We start from the raw sequence: 12,837 nt of genomic DNA, 5'->3' as shown, positions 1-12,837 counted from the left end.
CACACGCACGGCACAGCGGACACACCAGGAACCGCGGTGTTGGCCGTCGAATGGCGCTAGCTGCGCAGCATTTGTGCACCGCCGCCGTCAGTGTCAGCCAGTTTGCCGTGGCATACGGAGCTCCATCGCAGTCTTTAACACTGGTAGCATGCCGCAACAGCGTGGACGTGAACCGTTTGTGCAGTTGACGGACTTTGAGCGAGGGCGTATAGTGGGCATGCGGGAGGCCGGGTGGACGTACCGCCGAATTGCTCAACACGTGGGGCGTGAGGTCTCCACAGTACATCGATGTTGTCGCCAGTGGTCGGCGGAAGGTGCACGTGCCCGTCGACCTGGGACCGGACCGCAGCGACGCACGGATGCACGCCAAGACCGTAGGATCCTACGCAGTGCCGTAGGGGACCGCACCGCCACTTCCCAGCAAATTAGGGACACTGTTGCTCCTGGGGTATCGGCGAGGACCATTCGCAACCGTCTCCATGAAGCAGGGCTACGGTCCCGCACACCGTTAGGCCGTCTTCTGCTCACGCCCCAACATCGTGCAGCCCGCCTCCAGTGGTGTCGCGACAGGCGTGAATGGAGGGACGAATGGAGACGTGTCGTCTTCAGCGATGAGAGTCGCTTCTGCCTTGGTGCCAATGATGGTCGTATGCGTGTTTGGCGCCGTGCAGGTGAGCGCCACAATCAGGACTGCATACGACCGAGGCACACAGCGCCAACACCCGGCATCATGGTGTGGGGAGCGATCTCCTACACTGGCCGTACACCTCTGGTGATCGTCGAGGGGACACTGAATAGTGCACGGTACATCCAAACCGTCATCGAACCCATCGTTCTACCATTCCTAGACCGGCAAGGGAACTTGCTGTTCCAACAGGACAATGCACGTCCGCATGTATCCCGTGTCACCCAACGTGCTCTAGAAGGTGTAAGTCAACTACCCTGGCCAGCAAGATCTCCGGATCTGTCCCCCATTGAGCATGTTTGGGACTGGATGAAGCGTCGTCTCACGCGGTCTGCACGTCCAGCACGAACGCTGGTCCAACTGAGGCACCAGGTGGAAATGGCATGGCAAGCCGTTCCACAGGACTACATCCAGCATCTCTACGATCGTCTCCATGGGAGAATAGCAGCCTGCATTGCTGCGAAAGGTGGATATACACTGTACTAGTGCCGACGTTGTGCATGCTCTGTTGCCTGTGTCTAAGTGCCTGTGGTTCTGTCAGTGTGATCATGTGATGTATCGGACCCCAGGAATGTGTCAATAAAGTTTCCCCTTCCTGGGACAATGAATTCACTGTGTTCTTATTTCAATTTCCAGGAGTGTAGTTTCGAACTTTGAAGCGGAATCGGACGATTTTCGTAGTGCTTACAAACATCATAATGTATGTGTAGGAACAATTTTGTAAAGAAACTTCTAATTAAACTCTAATATTGTTGTGTTTAGGGTTAATATTCTTTCTGAGAGTTAATATTTAATATTGTATTGTATAGCATTATTTAACTTTTTGATGTTGGCAAGATGCATTATCCTGACAACTGTTATTATGTTGTCAAAGCCGGCCGCGGTGGTCTCGCGGTTCTAGGAGCGCAGTCCGGAACCGTGCGACTGCTACGGTCGCAGGTTCGAATCCTCCCTCGGGCATGGATGTGTGCGATGTCCTTAGGTTAGTTAGGTTTAAGTAGTTCTAAGTTCTAGGGGACTGATGACCTCAGCTATTCAGTCCCATAGTGCTCAGAGCCATTTGAACCAGACCACACACGAAAGCGGCGACTTTTGAAACAATCCGGCGCCTTGGGTTCACTGTCATCAATCAACCTCCATACACTCACGACTTGGCCCCATCCGATTTTCATATGTTTCCATAACTTAAATAACACCTTCGAGGACTTCACTTTGACAATGATGAAACAGTGCAAGCTGAGCTCAGGTTGTGACTCCGTCAACAAAGTCAGACATTCTACACTCTACAGTGATGCTATCAACAAAAAGTGGTCTCTCGTTGTGAGAAATGTAGCCGGCCGTGGTGGCCGAGCGATTCTACACGCTTCTGTCCAAAACCACGCGGCAGCTATGGTCGTAGGTTCGAATCCTGGCTCGGGCATGGATGTGTGTGGTGTCCTTAGGTTTGGAATGATCATATGAAGTTGATCGTCGGTAAAGCAGATGCCAGACTGAGATTCATTGGAAGAATCCTAAGAAAATGCAATCCGACAACAAAGGAAGTAGGTTACAGTACGCTTGTTCGCCCACTGCTTGAATACTTCTCAGCAGTGTGGGATCCGCACCAGATAGGGTTGATAGAAGAGATAGAGAAGATCCAACGGAGAGCAGCGCGCGATGATAGATAAACTCCAGTGGAAGACTCTGCAGGAGAGACGCACAGTAGCTCGGTACGGGCTTTTGTTAAAGCTCCGAGAACATACCTTCACCGAAGAGTCAAGCAGTATATTGCTCCCTCCTACGTATATCTTGCGAAGAGACCATGAGGATAAAATCAGAGAGATTAGAGCCCACACAGAAGCATACCGACAATCCTTCTTTCCACGTACAATACGAGACTGGAATAGAAGGGAGAACCAATAGAGGTACTCAGGGTACAGTCCGCCACACACCGACAGGTGGCTTGCGGAGTATGGATGTAGATGTAGTTCTAAGTCTAGGGGACTGATGACCTCCGCTGTTAAGTCCCATAGTGCCTAGAGCCATTTGAACCATTTTGAGAGAAATGTGTTCGTCGCCTTGGTGACTATGTTGAAAAGTAAATGTGCAGATATGAAAAATAAATATGTAAAATGTTAATAACGATTGTCTTATTTAAAAAGTGTTTCTTTTCAGCATGCTCCCGTATGTAATGCAGAGCGCTACACTGACAAGAATTACAGAGAAGTAAAACGTAGTTCAAATTTTTTACAGTCTTTTGAAGTTTTCTATTTAACTGCCCATGGTTACAAAAAAGCAGCACTCCGTCTTCAGGCCACAAGCGGCCCATCGGGACCATCTGACCGCCGCGTCATCCTGCGGATAGGAGGGGCGTGTGGTCAACGCACCGCTCTCCCAGTCGTTATGATGGTTTTCTTTGACCGGAGCCGCTACTATTCGGTCGAGTAGCTCCTCAGTTAGCATCTCGAGGCTGAGTGCATCCCGAAAAATGGCAACAACTCATGACGGCCCAGATGGTCACCCATCCAAGTACCGGCCACGCCTGACAGCGCTTAACTTCGGTGATCTGACGGGAACCGGTGTATCCACTGCGGCAAGGCCGTTGCCCATGGTCACAAGCGCAACATATAAAATTGTAAGTGATTATGTATTCGACGTCATACATTCTGAAGTATATGTGGATCACTGTTGTGAGCGCATTAGAATTGGAAGTTTGATCTCTGGACTTGCTTTCGGCGTCCTCCTCCGTAGTGAAGTCGTCAACGTGTCTGACTGCTATGTGGAAGACCCGGCTTCAATCCCGATACTGTCTGGGATTTTCCCTTGGAGAGCGGGGAGGACGGGAAGGGAGTGCTTCCAGCATCGTGTTGTCAACTGAGGAGCTACTTGAGTGAGAAGCAGTTGCTCTAAGGGCTGGGAAGAAGACAACCGCCGGGATAGTGGTGTGCTGAGCCCATGCCCATCCATGCCGCATCCATATGACACCAATGGCACATGATGACTCGAGGGCCGCTAAATAGGGTGGCACCAGTCAAGGAGTATTTAAGGAATACCATTAAAAATTTATTTCAAAGGCTCCGTCATATCTTTGTAAGTTTTCGCCCACAGCACCTTTGGCTCTGCCTACGTGATCCAAGTATCCTGCCTTTCAGTAAGCTGCTGACAGGAGAGGCATGAGTCCTCTGCTGAAACTGGTAGTGAATTCACGCCATCAGTTTTAGCCAATTGCGTGCGTGGGATACAGGTCACGTGTGTGGACAGTGTAGGATTGTGCAGCGCAGAACTCAGTTGCTTCTCTCTCTTTGTGATCCAGACCTGGACTAGCGCAGGTGTCTTTTTTGGGAGGCAGAGCCTATGGCCACCAACATAGCTTAACGTGAACCGCCTCCCGTTCCGTTGCCCCCTTATTTAGTTGTTCGTCCTCTTAGACTGGCCGCGCGGAGTGGCTGCCCGGTTAGAGGCGCCATGTCACGGATTGCGCGATCCCTCCCGCCGGAGGTTCGAGTCCTCCCTCCGGTATGGAGTGTGTGTGTGTGTGTTCTTAGCATAAGTGAATACAAGCTAGTTTAAGTAGTGTGTACCTCTAGGGACTGATGAACTCAGCAGTTTGGTCCCTTAGGAATTCACACACATTTGACATTTCCTAGACTGGCCTAAACCTGATAAGGCCCTCCCTATGAGCACCCCTTGTACACTGTACACTGAAATACACTGAAGATCCAAGGAAACCGGTACACCTACCTAATGCCGTGTAGGGCCCCCCGCAAGCACGCAGAAGTGCCGCAACACGCCGTGGCGTGGACTCGACTAATGTCTGAGGTAGTGCTGGAGGGAATTGACACCATCAATACTGCACGTCTATCCATAAATCTGTAAGAGTAGGAGGGGTGGAGATCTCTTCTGAACAGCACGTTGCAAGGCCTCCCAGGTATGCTCAATCATGTTCATGTCTGAGGTGTTTGGCGGCCAGCGGAAATGTTTAAACACAGAAGAGTGTTTCTGGAGCCGCTCTGCAGAAATTCTGGATGTGAAGGGTGTCGCATTTTCCTGCTGGAATTGCCCAACCCCGTCGGAATTCACAATGGACATGAATGGATGCAGGTGATCGCCTGCTTACGTACATGTCACCTGTCAGAGTCGTATCTAGACGTATCAGGAGTCCCACCTCATTCAAGCTGCACAGCCCCCACATCATTACAGAGCCTCCACTAGCTTGAACAGTCCCCAGATGACATGCAGGTTCGATTGATTCATGAGCTTGTCTCCATACCCGTACACGTCCATCCGCTCGATACACTTTGAAACGAGACTCGTCAGACAGGGCAACATGTATCCAGTGATCAACAGTCCAATGGCGGTGTCGAAGGGCGCAGTCGAAGCGTAATGATGTTTCATTGAATGGTCCGCACGCCGACACTTCTTGATGGCCCAGCATCGAAATCTGCAGCAATTTGCAGAAGGGTTGCACTTCTGTCACATTGAATGGTTCATTTCAGTCGTCGTTGGTCCCGTCCTTGCAGGATCTTTTCCGGTCGCAGCGATGTAGGAGATTTGGTGTTTTACCGGATTCTTGATATTCATGATACAGTCGTGAAATGTTCGTATGGGAAAATCCCCAATTCACTGCTGCCTCAGAGGTGCTGTGTCCCATCGCTCGTGCGACGTTCAAACTCACTTAAATCTTGGTAACCTGCGCAGGCCGGAGTGGCCGAGTGGTTCTATGCGCTACAGTCTGGAACGGCGCGACCGCTACGGTAACAGGTTCGAATCCTGCCTCGGGTATGGATGTGTGTGATGTCCTTAGGTTAGCTAGGTTTCAGTAGTTCTAAGCTCTAGGGGACTGATGACCTCAGAAGTTAAGTCCCATAGTGCTCAGAGCCATTTGTCCCATTCGATAACCTGCTATTGTAGCAGCAGTAACCGATCTGACAACTGCACCAGGCTCTTGTCTTATACAGGCGTTGCCGACCTCAGCACCGTATTCTGACTGTTTACAAATCTCTGTATTTGAGCACGCATGCCTACCAGTTTCTTTGGCGCTTCAGTGTAATAGTATCGCGACTGTGATTTTAAGAATTAAATGCAGGACAGCTACTTCCCTTGGCCCTGAACGTGAACCGCCGGTTCCTGGAGAGGGACGTAGATCAACGTAAAACATTTGGAGCTTTCCGGGAAGTGGTGATCGATCTCGAGATAAACTGCTTTCGTTCCGCCTTCGGGACATGCGCTTAATTTGGCCTAATAAATTTCCTCGCTTGCCACGCTTGGTTAAGTGCAAACGCTGATTAATGGAACGCACGACTGGCGCCGCGCTGAGAAATATTAAAGTCGTGAACCAGCGTATCAACGAGCGACTCAGCGCTTATAAATATGGACGAAGGCGGACTTCCGCCTCGCTTTGTTTGCATTAAAGCCCCGAGGCTAAGGTGCGCTATTTTTAGTAGCTGTGCCTTTCTGCGTTACGGTAAGACGTATTTAAAATACAGCTTCAATATACATACTGTAAAAGGTTATCTGCAGAACAAAATGCCGGACGTAAAATAGCTTCATAACTTCGTACAAATGATGTCAGTTGATTGGTTGTTTAATGAATTACATTGCAAATGTTCAGTTTAAATATTGGATATTGACTCAAATCATTTCTTTTAAAAATATTCATTGGATTTAAATAAATACGATGTGGAAGAGGATGAGGTACTGATAAGGGAATATCCTAACACCAAATTCTTCAGTTTGAAAATTGTATTCAAAATAAACTTTCTTCTTCACAAAATCTGATATGAAACATTTTACATTAACTTCAAAACCAGCCTCAACTTACTGTTGTTACAAAAAAAAAAAAAAAAAACAACCAAAAGCACTTGGATTGTTACATGAGAAAAATCTGAGATCGTTTGACAAAACAGATTTCAGAATTTAACTTCTCTGTATCAGGATTAAACAACACACAAAATATTACAAATCGGGTAGAACCTAATCAACCTATACATTAAATCTGATGGACAGCATATTTGGTTCCTACATTCAAGGGTCAGTGCTGTTGTAAGACGTGTATATTTCTATTGTCTAGTGTCAAACCACAATTTATGAAAAACGTTTATATTTTATTAATAGGATTAAGTAGGAATAATTAATATTTGTCATTTTGGAATTAATTGTGGTAGCAGGGAATGTCTGCACCAAAGTATTGTTGGCGGGAGAGGGCAGGAGAGACCACGTATGGATACATTTTAAGAAAAGAGCGGGAAAGACCGCACATTGTTACATTTTGTGATGGTAGCAGGGATTGTCTGCACCAGAAAACATTGTTGGCGGGAGAGACCGCACTTTAGTGATCGTGGAAGTTGGTAGTAAGCGAGATGTGAAGCGAGTCGGTAGCAGGTCTGAAGCGAGAGGTTGAGAGGAGCGGTGTGCCTGCCAGCCACCAGCTATGATATACAAGAGATTATAAACGAATGTACAGAGACACCAGCTAACTATTATCGTAAGAGGAACTGATATTATTGAATTATTTTTTTCGGAAACTCAAGACTACTGAAGGTACGTTTGCGCAGTGCTAGTTGTAAGATTATATTTTGCCAGCAATATTGCATTACTGATTATAATCCATCCCAAAAACCATCAACGTAAAACTTTGCAAAATTTTATTGTTGTCAAGAAAAAGTTTAACTATGAATTACGTAACTTCAGTCAGATTAATTAAAGAATAACGTCAGCTTTGGTAATAAATACAGCCACTTATTATGACAGCCTACCAGCAGCTAATAGAGTACAGTAAACCAGAGTAAGTATATTCACGTCGCAGTTCGATGTAGCAGTCAGATGGCGATCCAGTAACAGTAAAAAAAGGTAAGGAACAGTTTTGGGTTATTGCAGGTTAACGACTGAGGGCCACGACGACGACACATTCTATGGTTCGTCGAAATAATCAGAAAATCACTTTTAATAACCAGCATTTAAATTTGTGTGCGATGTTTGCACTTATTATTATTGAGAAAGAGCATTAATTTCAAAGGGAAGATTTCATTTGTTATTATTAAGCCAGAGATAGAAATCCTAATGGTTTCATAGGTTATTGTAGAAGGGAAGGTTGCGTAACAAAAGAGATATAGAGGAGACGGGAAGGTTTCACTGTAAAAATTCTCGAAATCCAAATTGTGTTGCTGCATATTTAAAACTAAATACACAAAATTTCATTACCTCAGACATGTTCCAGTTGATTTACCTTTGAGTTACAGTATCATTTATCATTACATTTTGTAAAAACTGTGTTATGCTGCGTACAAAGATCAGCAACTAAATTCTCACAGCTAGCCACTAGCTTTAAGTCTTACATCCTACCTGCGACAGAATGCAACTGCTACTGCGCTCCGCGCGCCCCTCACAATCGATTCTGCTACTCAGGCAACGTCTTTGGTTCAGTGGTGCCAAAAATACAATCTCTTCTACATATGACAGTCGTTCCAAGTCATTTTTCATGAAATATATTACAAAATCGGGCTCCACGTACAGGTGGACTCCTTACAACAGTACCTTGATCGTTACACCATGATGGAGGACATCAAACAGAATCCCTTCAGAGTCACGGAAGACCATAGCCATGACATTACTGGCTGAGAATGCGGCTTTGACCTTTTTCTTTACGGAGGAGAGGTGGTGTGGCGCCCATCCACCGATTGCCGTTTGTTTCCGGTTCGAAGTGAAGAACCAATATTTCATTGCCTGTGACGATGTTCGACAAAAAGTTATCGCGGTCACCCTTGTAATGCGTAAATAATTCCGCAAGGGAGAAGGGAGGTCCTTAGTTTCCCCCCCCCCCCCCTCCCTCTGTTAGGTGACAATGAACCCTGGGGGCACGCACCTGTTAGGTCTCCAACGCGGCACTATGACCAGAGATGCCCAGCTGGACAGCGAGGTGTTCGATTCTGATCCATTGATCACCTCGAATGTGGGTGTCCGCACGTTCCCACATTGCTGGAGTCACTGCTGGGTGCGAGCGGCCAGCACGCGGTAGATCGGACAGATTTGCACGACCTTGTTGCGATGATGTCAGACGGGTCTCGTAACGGATCTCCGTGCTTTTGTTCACAGTCTGGCCTCCGTAGGCGAGGCTTTCTGCAAGCGCCTGTGAATATCTGCAGTGGTTTGGTTTTCCGCAAAAAGGAACTCAATGACTGTTCTCTGTTCGGAACGCACCTCCCCTACAGACACCATTGCGTAGGTTTCGTTTAACGCCACCGCCTGTCGGAACTTCATGTAACTATAAGAACAAAAGCGGGAATATGTCACGACGTCCCACAATAAATTCTACATTTTTTAAACCGAAATTGGACGAGAAAGAAAGTGGTGCATTACTTATTGAACATCCCTCTTTTACGTCAGACAAGATGATGGCACCAGCGGCACTGTAGATTTGTAGATTGCCATACAGTAGGCTGTAATGACTCTCCAGGGGTCGTTTCGATACACGTGACTAAGTTCAATATAAATAATGGATTTTCTAACAATAGCCGGCCGCGGTGGTCTCGCGGTTCTAGGCGCGCAGTCCGGAACCGTGCGACTGCTACGGTCGCAGGTTCGAATCCTGCCTCGGGCACGGATGTGTATGATGTCCTTAGGTTAGTTAGGTTTAAGTAGTTCTAAGTTCTAGGGGACTAATGACGACAGCAGTTGAGTCCCATAGTGCTCAGAGTCATTTGAACCATTTTTTTTCTAACAATAGCAGCTTTTCAGCTGAGTTAAAGATGTTCGTAGTTTCTGTGTGTTTCCTGACAGACACTTAAATCTAGATGTATGTTGTACCCAAGGTCATCAATAATGTTGCTACATACACTCCTGGAAATTGAAATAAGAACACCGTGAATTCATTGTCCCAGGAAGGGGAAACTTTATTGACACATTCCTGGGGCCAGATACATCACATGATCACACTGACAGAATCACAGGCACATAGACACAGGCAACAGAGCATGCGCAATGTCGGCACTAGTACAGTGTAGAGATGCTGGATGTAGTCCTGTGGAACGGCTTGCCATGCCATTTCCACCTGGCGCCTCAGATGGACCAGCGTTCGTGCTGGACGTGCAGACCGTGTGAGACGACGCTTCATCCAGTCCCAAACATGCTCAATGGGGGACAGATCCGGAGATCTTGCTGGCCAGGGTAGTTGACTTACACCTTCTAGAGCACGTTGGGTGGCACGGATACATGCGGACGTGCATTGTCCTGTTGGAACAGCAAGTTCCCTTGCCGGTCTAGGAATAGTAGAACGATGGGTTCGATGACGGTTTGGATGTACCGTGCACTATTCAGTGTCCCCTCGACGATCACCAGAGGTGTACGGCCAGTGTAGGAGACCGCTCCCCACACCATGATGCCGGGTGTTGGCGCTGTGTGCCTCGGTCGTATGCAGTCCTGATTGTGGCGCTCACCTGCACGGCGCCAAACACGAATACGACCATCATTGGCACCAAGGCAGAAGCGACTCTCATCGCTGAAGACGACACGTCTCCATTCGTCCCTCTATTCACGCCTGTCGCGACACCACTGGAGGCGGGCTGCACGATGTTGGGGCGTGAGCGGAAGACGGCCTAACGGTGTGCGGGACCGTAGCCCTGCTTCATGGAGACGGTTGCGAATGGTCCTCGCCGATACCCCAGGAGCAACAGTGTCCCTAATTTGCTGGGAAGTGGCGGTGCGGTCCCCTACGGCACTGCGTAGGATCCTACGGTCTTGGCGTGCATCCGTGCGTCGCTGCGGTCCGGTCCCAGGTCGACGGGCACGTGCACCTTCCGCCGACCACTGGCGACAACATCGATGTACTGTGGAGACCTCACGCCCCACGTGTTGAGCAATTCGGCGGTACGTCCACCCGGCCTCCCGCATGCCCACTATACGCCCTCGCTCAAAGTCCGTCAACTGCACATACGGTTCACGTCCACGCTGTCGCGGCATGCTACCAGTGTTAAAGACTGCGATGGAGCTCCGTATGCCACGGCAAACTGGCTGACACTGACGGCGGCGGTGCACAAATGCTGCGCAGCTAGCGCCATTCGACGGCCAACACCGCGGTTCCTGGTGTGTCCGCTGTGCCGTGCGTGTGATCATTGCTTGTGCAGCCCTCTCGCAGTGTCCGGAGCAAGTATGGTGGGTTTGACACACCTGTGTCAATGTGTTCTTTTTTCCATTTCCAGGAGTGTATTTTAATCAGCTGCACGAACCTTTGGATAGATGATTAGATTAAAGCTTTTTTTACTCTCGCAATGACTTGTTAAAGTGTTACTGAGTACACATACAAATACTAAATACATAATCACTGCTTCATTTGACCATGGGCTAGGAATATTTACTGATAGTGAGGAATCGTCATAATTAATCGCTCGTGAATTCCATTTGACGGCTACAGAGAGCTGACTCAGTGAAACTAAATCCATGTCTGCTAGAGAACCGAATTTAGTAAGCGTAAAATACGAGTAAAAAGTAGAAAGGGTGAATATGCTCAATGTCCTGTCATACGCCTGCTATTTCCAATACGACGTGTCCATTGGAAAAATAAGGAGATATAAGTGCCTTTAACGACACACTTTCCACACATAAAACATGAATAAACGAGGAACAAGGGCTATAAAATTTTCCAAAACTATGAATAATCCTAATCTAGTACATAAAACTGAAGTTTTGATCCCAGCTAAAACAGAAAGGAAGAGAGAGAAGAAATGAAGATTTTGGAAGAATGATTGGCAAGGAGAGAGCGTGATGATTCATTGTTTTCTGGGCCCTGCGAGCGAACAAACGGCTACACGTGATCGAATAGTGTTTCCTATATAGGCTTGCAGTGCTTAACAAAAAAAAAAGCAACCCTTAACTGCTCTAGTGAGGTCCTGGAGAACCACAGGCGATTTGAATACAATGCACAGTATGTGAACGGAAGAACAGACGGCGCCTGTGTTCTTGGTAGTCCTCAGTGAAGTGATGCCGTTTAACGCGGGCTTTTGGATGTGGTGTTTCCGGTAATACTTTGTGAGATACAGAAAAAACATTGTGGTTAGGTCTTATGGGACCAAACTGCTGAGGTCATCGGTCTCTAAGCTTACACACTACTTAGTCTTAAGTTAAACTAACTTACGCTAAAGACGACACACGCACCCATGCCCGAGGGAGGATTCGAACCTCCGTCGGGGGGGGGGGGGGGGGGGGGGGAAGCCGCGTGGTCTGTGACAGGACGCCCTAGACCGCGCGGCTACCCCACGAGGCAGATACAGAGAAAGATGTCACTGAATATCCCACCAGAGTGTTAACGTAAGTTGTTTTTCATTATCTCAGTTTGTGTCTTACGCGACTGAAGTTTCGCAGTACTTCGAAAAGAGCAAAATTTCAATGATAACGTCAATTTTTAAGGTTATGTGAGTATGTGTGCATCATTTTTCAGAATGGCATCATCGAAGTCATTAACAGATGACGAGTTGGAAAGAAGAGTTCCTGCGTTTTTGCAATCTGATGATGAGAGCACAGCAGATGAGGATGAATTTATACTAAGTGATCATGATTCCACCTCTGAAGTTCCATCAGAAAGTAGTTGTGAAGAATCAAATGAAGAGGCGTATATTAGGCCTTCCGCTGACAAATATTTCTTTGGAAAAAAAAACAGTGTTACAAGTGGTTAAAAGAAGCTCCTCCTACAACTCGTACCCGTGCTCACAATATAGTCAGTCACCTTCCAGGCGCTAGACGCGAAGCAAAAACACTTGATTCAGCTGACGTATTATTTGCTTCGGAATTGTTCATTACTGAAGATTTATTACAACTAACACTCGCCAATACAAACTACAAGATACATGACATGTCAAACAAATGCAAAGTTCCTCAACCAGCATTCATAAAGCCGCTAGATATAATAGAACTGAGAGCATTTCTAGGTTAAAATGGTTCAAATGGCTCTCAGGACTATGGGACTTATGAGGTCATCAGTCCCCTAGAACTTAGAACTACGTAAACCTAACTAACCTAAGGACATTACACACATCCATGCCCAAGGCGGTATTCGAACCTGCGACCGTACATTTCTAGGTCTGACTTATTTATCTTGACTAACGAAACTTAATCACGAAAATGTTTTTGGACTTTTTGCTAATGATGGAACTGGTCGTGATGTGCTTCGAGCCACTATGAACGTT

The 12,837-nt window shown here is 47.3% G+C and overlaps 1 pseudogene; it reads right to left on the bottom strand.

Moving 5' to 3' along the window:
- Positions 1–3,153: 3,153 nt before the first annotated feature.
- LOC126274404 (5S ribosomal RNA) lies at positions 3,154–3,271 on the bottom strand (annotated as a pseudogene).
- Between the last annotated feature and the right edge of the window lie 9,566 nt (positions 3,272–12,837).

The sequence above is a fragment of the Schistocerca gregaria genome, chromosome 5 (genome assembly GCF_023897955.1).
Source record: "Schistocerca gregaria isolate iqSchGreg1 chromosome 5, iqSchGreg1.2, whole genome shotgun sequence".
Taxonomy (NCBI): domain Eukaryota; kingdom Metazoa; phylum Arthropoda; class Insecta; order Orthoptera; family Acrididae; genus Schistocerca; species Schistocerca gregaria.
Note: the sequence above shows the minus strand (reverse complement) of the source record. Positions and strands in the feature narration are given on the sequence as shown.